At 48.1% G+C, this 12,158-nt stretch overlaps 1 protein-coding gene across 5 annotated transcripts in view; it reads left to right on the forward strand.

The window, feature by feature from the left end:
- LOC123774932 (TWiK family of potassium channels protein 7) overlaps positions 1-12,158 on the forward strand; it is a 114,694-nt gene that overhangs the window by 63,435 nt on the left and 39,101 nt on the right. The gene's annotated exons all lie outside the window — the stretch shown is intronic.

Here is a 12,158-nt window from a genome sequence, read left to right on the forward strand (position 1 = left end):
CACTAAGTGTTGCTTGTTTCTGTTTTACTTGGGCGGAGTATGAGTATTTATGACTCGTATGGTCGCTTCAGTAAGATTTTACCATATGTGTTTAACAACTTTCTGCTCTGTTGAATCTAAGTTGAAATCTTAATGGGTTTGTAACTGTGCACTGTGTTAAATAATGTTCCAGTGGTCTGTCGGGCATTTCTCCAGTGTTGACGTTTCCTCTCATCTTCCGGAACCTGTAAGCCTATTTCCCATGCACATGGGTATCCAAGCCTGAAGCGATGTAAGTGTACTTCTGTTGCTCTATTGCTCCCTTTCAGTCAATCTAAGGGGGTTCGTAGTTGGTTGAATTCTTGTACCAACCCGCAGATCCTGATGTTGCAACTGCTGTGTTGTGGTCACTGCACATCTTTTGCATTGCTCTGTTTCTAATTACTTTCTTAATCTGTGACAGACTCTGTGGTATGTAAATGTCCTAAGTGGAGAGTTGCCCACACAATGGAAACGTGCAATAATTGTCCCCATACCGAAGCCCAATGACCCTGGTAATTACAGACCTATCAGTCTCGTGTCATGCATTTGCAAGATGCTTGAAAGGATCATTCTAAACCGACTGTTGCACAAAATAGGCAGGTTAGGGGAGGGGATCAATGGATTTGTTAAAGGACGGAGCACATCAAATTGTATAGTTAATTACCTGGCTAATGACACAGCTAAGTACTCTGTATTCATCGACATCAAAGGAGCTTTCGACAAAGCATAGGGGATTGCGATCCTGGACGAGCTTGCATGCATAGGTGTCAAGGGAGACTCGTGAAATGGGTTGAAGACTGTCTCACAGGGAGAAAAGCCAAGGTTTGCTTCAATGGAGCAGTCTCAAGAACAATGAATATGGAATTCGATATTTCCCCCCAAGGAGGAGTCTTAAGCCCCACACTATTCAATGTACTTATGAACGCCATTGCAAATATTGATTTTCCAGATGGGACCCAACAAGTGGGTTTTGCAGATGATGTTCTAATACAAGCTCCTACCTTGGGAAAAATTAAACAGTCCATTGAACTCCTCGGAAGGAAATGTATTTAGCTCGGTTTCTCACTCTCCACAAACAAGACAAAAGCATACTCTCATCACAAGCGGGGAGAAAATGAAGAACTGCAAATTAATGGTGTAACACTTGAATGGGTTGACCATTATCGGTACCTTGGCGTCACTTTCTTCCCCTCTAACAAGGGGAAGGAAGAGGAGCTCAACCAACTCATAGGAATATGCAAAAGTCGACTCAGGGCACTGAAAGCCATGACCTGGAATGGTTATGAAGCCTCCATTGCGGTGCTTGAAATGATGTACACAGCCTATGTGCAGCTCCGTCATAGACTATGCCGCACCAGTTCTGTGCACCTACTCCCAAAGCGATATGAAAAGGCTCGAAAGCATTCAGAATGAAGCCATGGCAATCATTATTGGAGTTCCAAGAACTGCCAAAACGTCCAATCTACGAGAGTTGTTGTCCCTCCCCTGTGTTAAAAGCAGAATTAAGGAGCTGAATGCTAAGCTTGCAATTAGGATAGCCAGAGATCCCCATTACAATGATATTGCTAAGAAAGAACTGAGGTCTGTGCTACTTTCAGGGGGAAACAGGAGAAGCAAAAAATGGCATCACAGATCAGTCTGCTACCTCGAAGAACTTCACCTGCTTGAGTAAGCCCGTGAGCTCCTGCCTGTAGAGAGGTTACCTCCCTGGGAGGATGACTCAGTGTAGGATTATCATCAATGAAAAAATCCAACATGATACCACAAGAAATGAGGCACAAGTATCTCGAGGAAATTTATAAAGAAGCCGGAGATGAACTAGATGAAATCTACACTGACGGGTCATCTAATCCTGTCAAGGGCAGGGCTGGTGCAGCATACATGGTAATTAAGGATAATGCTTTCCAACGCAGAAATGAAGAAAAAGTGTGTATTGAGAGTTGTGCCTCTTCAACGCTAGCAGAGCTAACTGCCATTGTTATGCTGTTAAGGTTTCTTGAATAGAACACTAATGGTGCAGTGATTTGCACTGATTCAAAAGCAGCACTGCAAAGCCTAAGTAAAAATCGGGCAGAAAATCTTGCAATAGTCGCTGAAATTAAGAGAGCTGTGAGAGTACTTACCAATCAGGGAAGAGTCATGAAGTTTGTGGATCCCCTCCCATGTTGGAATATGTGGGAATGAACGAGCAGATGTGCTGGCTGCTGAAAGCGCTGAAGGAGACCATATTGAATACTTCATACCCAAGAATCTACTACAAATTAGAGGTATTATCAAGCAACATCACCGTGACAAGGTAACTGAGGAAAGGAGGATAGAATCACAAACCAGTGAATCTATACGATGGTACAACATGGTTGCTGCTGGCAGTCCCAATCATTATGGACGAATAGGAGGAGGACGCGAGAGAGAATCAGTAATAGTGAGAATCTGTCTTTGATACAAATATCCATGGAGATATGGAATGGAAACAACAGTTGATCAGCGAAGTTGCAGAATCTGTGGTGAGAGTGATGGACACCGCCTTGACCACTATCTACATGAATTTGAACACCTGAGAGACATCAGAAGTATGTGTAGAATAATAAACCCCACATTGTTTGAGTTAGGAAAACACTATTTGTTAAATATAAAAACTGTTCTTAAAAGATTCCCCCATTTTGCACCCGCAAGATAACGTAAGCTTTTAAGGGTTGACAGATTTTAATCTTCTTGTTTGAGGAGCTGTTCACTTGAGACAGTTAAGCAAGTCCCAGCTGTGTCTGAGTACAAGTGACAAGGATGAACAATCCAGCGGGTTTTCTTCCTATTGGGGAGTGTTGTACATGCTGCTATGGCGGTGTGTCCACTCACAAGATGAGTGGAGCTGTCCAATAAGCTCGCCCCTCGGAGCAAAATTTAAATTTAAAAATTTGTACGGCGTGGCAAGAGTCTGTACAGCATGGCTTGGGAAAAAGTTTGAGTCTTTCTCTGTATAACTTGTAATTTCTCGGAATTACGAATTCTAGGTTTCCTACACAACACTGGAAACCTTCCCGAGTTCGTCTCTCACAGGTGTGCATTCCAACTAAGGCACGATTGACGACGGATGTCACTACCACACGCAAACATAACACAGCCACCTCAGTCCACTTTCTCCCGGCGACGTTCAACAATCACGCGGGAAGGTGACGATCCCAATCAAGTTCACTTCGGTAATATTTCAACAACAATCCTCTTCCATGAGACCGGATTCTTACTCTAAAGGTTCCGGGATGATGGCACGACGATCGAGAGTGACTTTTGTGTGGTTGCAGGTGGTATTTTCGTTGTTGGCCTAGCACGAAAACGACGCAGCCTCCTCTAGCATTAGACACAGTAAGAATAAGCTTTCCTCGCCAGGCAAGGAGCCCACCTCAGCCGGCACCCCACACATCCTTGCACCAATCACAAACAAGCCTCTTCAGAGGCCTGGTGCGCCGACAATCACGTTCTTCCAAGTCTACGCTCTCCCTCATGGCACGAGGGGCTCAAGGGAGGGGGGGAGGGGTCAGCCTACAACCGTTAACACCCCCAACCCCGCACTTCTCTTGAACTTGTACAAAAATTCACCTGAAATCAACTCCTTGCTATAACTTTCTCTACAGACTTTCTACCACAACCACAATAACTTTATTGACTAGCACTCAAGGGGTGTCCGTTGACACCCAGCATGACTGTGTGAGAGCTTGTATTTCTCAAACATGTGCTCCGGTGCACACTTCCTACTGTACACACATACTCTAGTGCACACATTTCAGTGCACAAGAGAGCTGGAAAATCCATCTCCTGACACCTCCCACCATCCAACCCCACAGCCATTCCCCGCCAATCACCTGAACCTCCCCAGACAGTAAAGTTCGTCTTCAAACCATGCCCCCCATGTTCCCTGATCCCAGGCCCCCCATGTTCCCTGATCCCAGGACCCCCATGTTCCCTGATCCCAGGACCCCCATGTTCCCCCACATGCCCTTTTTCTTCCCCAACCCCTACCCCAGGTCCTCCCTGTTCCCGCACCCCATGCCCTCCCCTGTTTCTCCAGCCCATGCACTTCCCAGTTCCCCACCCCCAAGGTCTCCTTCCTACAAAGGCTCCCCTCCCCTCCCTCAACTCCTGGCCTCCCTGCCAACCCTCCCCAGTCTCCCCTGCGCACCCCAACCCGTGACCTCCCACCACATGCCCCTCCTGCTCCCCCATCCCATGCCCTAATTAACTCCCAACCCCAGAATCCCTCAGTCACACTACCTCAGACCCCCCCCCCCCTAGCCCCTCCCTGTTCCAGATCCTCCCAGCCTCCTCACACCCCAGATCCCTAGGTCCTCCCTCCTAGGCCTTCCCACCCCAGACAGCCCTTGCCCCCCAACTCCAGTGGAATCAATTGACACTGAGAATGGACAGAAGAGAGTCAGCTTCAAGGTCATGTACTCAAACATCGATGGGATTACAAGCAAGGCCTTTGAACTTTTATGCTCTACGAAAGAGCATAAGAAGTAAACCCAGATGTAATTGGACTCACAGAAACAAAACTCAGGAATCATAACAAATGACTCTCAGGAATCATAACAATCTTTGCAAACAAATGCAAAGTTTCCCCAGAACTACTCTGTAATAAAGAAAGAGGGAATGAAGGGGAGGAGGCGGAGTGGCTCTACTGATGGGATAGGAATGGAGTTTCGGGGAGATGGTTATTCCGGGCTGTGAAGGGTTCAGATACTACATAACAGGCACCATGACGATGGGAGGACCAAGAGTAGTAGTAGCAGTGATATATAACCCACCACCAAATGAAAGAAGACCCAGGCAAGAGTATGACAGAAACAACATGGCAGTTAACACTATAATTGAGAGAGCAGCCGCAGCTGCCTGCAGCAATCGATCTCATCTGCTCATCATGGGGGAGTTTAATCATGGAAGGATAGACTGGGAAAACAAGGAACCACATGGAAGTGAGGAAACATGGAGAGCGAAACTGCTGGAGGTGGCGACTAGAAACTTTTTAAGTCAGCATGTCAAGGGTCCTACGAGAATGAGAGGCAATGATGAACCAGAAAGACTCTACCTAGTATTCACTCTGAACAATTCATACATAAGGAAAATCGGTCTTGAACCCCCCGTGGGTATGAGTGATGATAGTGTACTGCTGTTTGAGTATCTGGTCGCAGAAGGGGTAATGTACTCAAGGAAGGGACCAGAAAGCAAGAGGTTGGCATACCGGAAGGGAAATTATGAGGAGATAAGAAAATTCCTAACTGAAATAGCTTGGGAAACAGAGCTCAGAGGAAAGACGGTTCAAGACATGATGGACTGCATCACACAGAAGTGTAAGGAGGCAGCAGACAAATTCGTCCCAGTCCAAAAGGAAAAAAAATGAAATAGAGATGAAAAACCCATGGTTTAATCAGAGTTGTAAGCTAGCAAAGTAGCTTACAACTCTGGGCGTGAAAAAAAAAATCCAGTAAAAGAGCGTGGAGAAACTTTAGAAACAACAGAACACTAGAGAGCAGAGAAAGATATCTGAGCGCCAGGAATGAATACGTCAGGGTGAGAAGAGAGGTAGAGAGGCAATATGAAAATGACATAGTGACCAAGGCAAAGACTCAACCCAAACTGCTGCATAGCCACATCAGGAGGAAAACAGTGAAGGAACAGGTAATGAAACTGAGGATAGGGGCAGAAAGATTCACCACAAACGACAAGGAAGTGTGTGAGGCACTCAATAAGAAATTCCAGGTCTTCACCTCAGAGCAAGGAGAAGTCCCAGAGATAAGTGAGGGAATATCAAACCAGTCACCACTAGAGGAGTTTGTGATTACCAGTGGGGAGGTTAGGAAGCATCTGCTAGATTTGGACGTGACAAAGGCTATTGGCCTGGGTGGAATCTCACCATGGATTCTAACGGAAGGAGCAGAAGCACTGTGCCTGCCACTCTCCATGGTGAACAATAAATCACTGGTAACAGGTAAACTGCCAAAAATTTGGAAGGCGGTCAATGTAGTTCCAATAAACAAGAAGGGTGATAGGCAGGAGGCTCTGAACTACAGGCCAGTGTCCCTAACTTGCATTTCATGCAAGATGACGGAAAAGACTGTGTGACAAAAGCGAATGGAACATCTGGTGTGAAAGAACTTTATAACACATCATCAGCATGGGTTCAAAGATGGCAAATCATGCCTAACAGGTTTAATTGAGTTCTATGACCAGGCAACAAAAATTAGGCGAGAGAGAGAGGGCTGGGCAGACTGCATATTTGTGGACTGCCAGAAAACTTTTGACACAGTACCACATAAGAGACTAGTGCACAAACTGGAGATGCAGGCAGGAGTGAAAAGGAAGGTACTTTACTGGATAAGGGAGTACCTAAGCAACAGCACAGAGCAAGTCACTGAGGAGTGAGGTCTCGGATTGGTGGGGAGTCGCCAGTGGAGTCCCACATGGATCAGTCCTTGGACCTATACTGGTCCTGATATACGTAAATGGTCTCCCAGAAGGAATTGACTCGTTCCTCTCGATGTTTGCTGATGATGCAAAAGTTATGAGGAGGATCAAGACGGAGGAAGATTATATGAGGCTACAAGATGACCTAGACAAACTGAATGAATGGTCCAACAAATGGCTACTAAAGTTCATCCCAAGTAAATGTAAGGTAATGAAACTAGGATGAGGAACTAGGAGGCCAGTCACTGGATACCGAATGGGAGATGAAGTCCTTCATAAAACGGACAGAGAGAAAGATCTAGGAGTTGATATCACACCAAACCTGTCTCCTGAAACCCACATCAAAAGAAAAACATCAGCGGCATATGCGAGGCTGGCTAACATCAGAATCGTTTTCAGAACCTTGTGTAAGGAATCCTACAAACCTTGTATACCACATATGTAAGACCAATCCTGGCGTATGCAGCCCCAGCATGGAACCCGTACCTACTCAAGCACAAGACGAAGCTGGAAAAAGCTCAGAGGTATGCCACTAGGATAGTATCAGAACTAAGAGGCATGTGTTACGAGGGCAGGCTGCGTAACCTGCACCTCACGTCGCTGGAAGACAGAAGAGCTAGGGGAGACATGATCACCACATACAAAATTCTCAGTGGAATTGACAGGGTAGACAAGGATGGAAAATTTAACATGGGTGGTACACGCACAAGAGGACACAGGTGGAAGCTGAGTACCCAAATGAGCCACAGACATTAAAAATAATTGTTTCAGTGTTCCCAACACTGTTCCACTCCCCAACAACCACTGACCAACAATCAATGACAACAACCACTGACCACTACCACTCCCCCACACCCACTAACCACAACCACTGACCAACAACCACTAACCACAACCACTGACCAACAACCATTGACCAACAACCACTGACCAACCACCACTGACCAACCACCACTGACCAACAACCACTGACCAACAACCACTGACCAACAACCACTGACCAACAACCACTGACCAACAACCACTGACCAACAACCACTGACCAACCACCACTGACCAACCACCACTGACCAACCACCACTGACCAACCACCACTGACCAACCACCACTGACCAACCACCACTGACCAACCACCACTGACCAACCACCACTGACCAACCACCACTGACCAACCACCACTGACCAACCACCACTGACCAACCACCACTGACCAACCACCACTGACCAACAACCACTGACCAACAACCACTGACCAACAACCACTGACCAACAACCACTGACCAACAACCACTGACCAACAACCACTAACAACAACTACTGACCAACAACTACTGACCAACAACCACTGACCAACAACCACTGACCAACAACCACTAACAACAACTACAACCACTGACCAACAACCACTGACCAACAACCACTGACCAACAACCACTGACCAACAACCACTGACCAACAACCACTGACCAACAACCACTGACCAACAACCACTGACCAACAACCACTGACCAACCACCACTGACCAACCACCACTGACCAACCACCACTGACCAACCACCACTGACCAACCACCACTGACCAACCACCACTGACCAACCACCACTGACCAACCACCACTGACCAACCACCACTGACCAACCACCACTGACCAACAACCACTGACCAACCACCACTGACCAACCACCACTGACCAACCACCACTGACCAACAACCACTGACCAACAACCACTGACCAACCACCACTGACCAACCACCACTGACCAACAACCACTGACCAACAACCACTGACCAACAACCACTGACAAACAACCACTGACCAACCACCACTGACCAACAACCACTGACCAACCACCACTGACCAACCACCACTGACCAACCACCACTGACCAACCACCACTGACCAACCACCACTGACCAACAACCACTGACCAACAACCACTGACCAACAACCACTGACCAACAACCACTGACCAACAACCACTAACAACCACTGACCAACAACCACTGACCAACAACCACTAACAACAACCACTGACCAACAACCACTGACCAACAACCACTAACAACAACCACTGACCAACAACCACTGACCAACAACCACTAACAACAACCACTGACCAACAACCACTGACCAACCACTGACCAACAACCACTGACCAACAACCACTGACCAACAACCACTGACCAACAACCACTGACCAACAACCACTAACAACAACCACTGACCAACAACCACTGACCAACAACCACTAACAACAACCACTAACAACAACCACTGACCAACAACCACTGACCAACAACCACTAACAACAACCACTAACAACAACCACTGACCAACAACCACTGACCAACAACCACTGACCAACAACCACTGACCAACAACCACTGACCAACAACCACTGACCAACAACCACTGACCAACAACCACTGACCAACAACCACTAACAACAACCACTGACCAACAACCACTAACAACAACCACTAACAACAACCACTGACCAACAACCACTGACCAACAACCACTAACAACAACCACTAACAACAACCACTGACCAACAACCACTGACCAACAACCACTGACCAACAACCACTGACCAACAACCACTGACCAACCACCACTGACCAACCACCACTGACCAACCACCACTGACCACAACCACTGACCAACAACCACTGACCAACAACCACTGACCAACAACCACTGACCAACAACCACTGACCAACAACCACTGACCAACCACCACTGACCAACAACCACTGACCAACAACCACTGACCAACCACCACTGACCAACAACCACTGACCAACCACCACTGACCAACAACCACTGACCAACAACCACTGACCAACAACCACTGACCAACAACCACTGACCAACAACCACTGACCAACAACCACTGACCAACCACCACTGACCAACCACCACTGACCAACAACCACTGACCAACAACCACTGACCAACAACCACTGACCAACCACCACTGACCAACAACCACTGACCAACAACCACTGACCAACAACCACTGACCAACAACCACTGACCAACCACCACTGACCAACCACCACTGACCAACCACCACTGACCAACAACCACTGACCAACAACCACTGACCAACCACCACTGACCACAACCACTGACCAACCACCACTGACCAACAACCACTGACCAACAACCACTGACCAACAACCACTGACCAACAACCACTGACCAACAACCACTGACCAACAACCACTAACAACAACCACTGACCAACAACCACTGACCAACAACCACTGACCAACAACCACTGACCAACAACCACTGACCAACAACCACTGACCAACCACCACTGACCAACCACCACTGACCAACCACCACTGACCAACCACCACTGACCAACAACCACTAACAACAACCACTGACCAACAACCACTGACCAACCACCACTGACCAACCACCACTGACCAACCACCACTGACCAACCACCACTGACCAACCACCACTGACCAACCACCACTGACCAACCACCACTGACCAACAACCACTGACCAACCACCACTGACCAACAACCACTGACCAACAACCACTAACAACAACCACTGACCAACAACCACTGACCAACAACCACTGACCAACCACCACTGACCAACAACCACTGACCAACAACCACTAACAACAACCACTGACCAACAACCACTGACCAACCACCACTGACCAACCACCACTGACCAACCACCACTGACCAACAACCACTGACCAACAACCACTGACCAACAACCACTGACCAACCACCACTGACCAACCACCACTGACCAACAACCACTGACCAACAACCACTGACCAACAACCACTGACCAACAACCACTAACAACAACTACTGACCAACAACTACTAACAACAACCACTGACCAACAACCACTGACCAACAACCACTGACCAACAACCACTAACAACAACTACTGACCAACAACTACTAACAACAACCACTGACCAACAACCACTGACCAACCACCACTGACCAACAACCACTGACCAACAACCACTGACCAACCACCACTGACCAACAACTACTGACCAACAACTACTAACAACAACCACTGACCAACAACCACTGACCAACAACCACTGACCAACAACCACTGACCAACAACCACTGACCAACAACCACTCCCCAACAACCACTGACCAACAACCACTGACCAACAACCACTGACCAACCACCACTGACCAACAACTACTGACCAACAACTACTAACAACAACCACTGACCAACAACCACTCCCCAACAACCACTGACCAACAACCACTGACCAACAACCACTGACCAACAACCACTGACCAACAACCACTGACCAACAACCACTGACCAACAACCACTGACCAACAACCACTCCCCAACAACCACTCCCCAACAACCACTGACCAACAACCACTCCCCAACAACCACTCCCCAACAACCACTGACCAACAACCACTGACCAACAACCACTGACCAACAACTACTAACAACAACCACTGACCAACAACCACTGACCAACAACCACTGACCAACAACCACTGACCAACAACCACTGACCAACAACCACTGACCAACAACCACTGACCAACAACCACTCCCCAACAACCACTGACCAACAACCACTGACCAACAACCACTGACCAACAACCACTGACCAACAACCACTGACCAACAACCACTGACCAACAACCACTGACCAACAACCACTGACCAACAACCACTAACAACAACCACTCCCCAACAACCACTGACCAACAACCACTGACCAACAACCACTGACCAACAACCACTGACCAACAACCACTGACCAACAACCACTCCCCAACAACCACTCCCCAACAACCACTCCCCAACAACCACTCCCCAACAACCACTGACCAACAACCACTCCCCAACAACCACTCCCCAACAACCACTGACCAACAACCACTGACCAACAACCACTGACCAACAACCACTCCCCAACAACCACTCCCCAACAACCACTGACCAACAACCACTGACCAACAACCACTGACCAACAACCACTCCCCAACAACCACTCCCCAACAACCACTCCCCAACAACCACTCCCCAACAACCACTCCCCAACAACCACTGACCAACAACCACTGACCAACAACCACTCCCCAACAACCACTCCCCAACAACCACTCCCCAACAACCACTGACCAACAACCACTGACCAACAGCCACTGACCAACAACCACTGACCAACCACCACTGACCAACAACCACTCCCCAACAACCACTCCCCAACAACCACTCCCCAACAACCACTGACCAACAACCACTGACCAACAACCACTCCCCAACAACCACTCCCCAACAACCACTCCCCAACAACCACTGACCAACAACCACTGACCAACAACCACTCCCCAACAACCACTGACCAACAACCACTGACCAACAACCACTGACCAACAACCACTGACCAACAACCACTCCCCAACAACCACTCCCCAACAACCACTGACCAACAGCCACTGACCAACAACCACTGACCAACAACCACTGACCAACAACCACTCCCCAACAACCACTCCCCAACAACCACTGACCAACAACCACTGACCAACAACCACTGACCAACAACCACTCCCCAACAACCACTCCCCAACAACCACTCCCCAACAACCACTGACCAACAACCACTGACCAACAACCACTGACCAACAACCA

The sequence above is a fragment of the Procambarus clarkii genome, chromosome 92 (assembly GCF_040958095.1).
Source record: "Procambarus clarkii isolate CNS0578487 chromosome 92, FALCON_Pclarkii_2.0, whole genome shotgun sequence".
NCBI lineage: Eukaryota > Metazoa > Arthropoda > Malacostraca > Decapoda > Cambaridae > Procambarus > Procambarus clarkii.